Source organism: Odontomachus brunneus, unplaced genomic scaffold (genome assembly GCF_010583005.1).
Source record: "Odontomachus brunneus isolate Ranch 3 - 2012 unplaced genomic scaffold, Obru_v1 Obru_scaffold_344, whole genome shotgun sequence".
NCBI lineage: Eukaryota > Metazoa > Arthropoda > Insecta > Hymenoptera > Formicidae > Odontomachus > Odontomachus brunneus.
In genome coordinates this window covers 45,003-45,399 of record NW_022639794.1, presented here as the reverse complement: position 1 = coordinate 45,399, position 397 = coordinate 45,003, and positions in this window count along the sequence as shown.

Genomic DNA, 397 nt, shown 5'->3' with positions numbered 1-397 from the left:
CCCCCCCTCGGAGGACCTGAGTTAGAAACCGCCTATAATACCTACTGATGTGGTTCGCGATGATGACAATTCCGGTTAGTATGTGGTTATCGAACGCGGTATCGACCTCGCGCCAAACGAGTCCTGCATCTCTCGTACTGTGTCCTGCACCCGCGTGAACGAAACGTGTGCGCAACTTATTTTTTAACCCATCGAGTTGTGCGATTCGAGCAATCAATGACTGTCTAATACCGATCGATAATCGCGGTCGTTTAGCCCGACTATGTTCTTCCAACAACTCGAGGCACTTGTCACACTTTTGCACCCACGCATCGTATTCGTCTCGCGAACTCAGTTGAGCCGACTGCTCCCGCAATTCTCGCTCGATTTGTGCAAAATCTTCCATTTCTTTTACAAA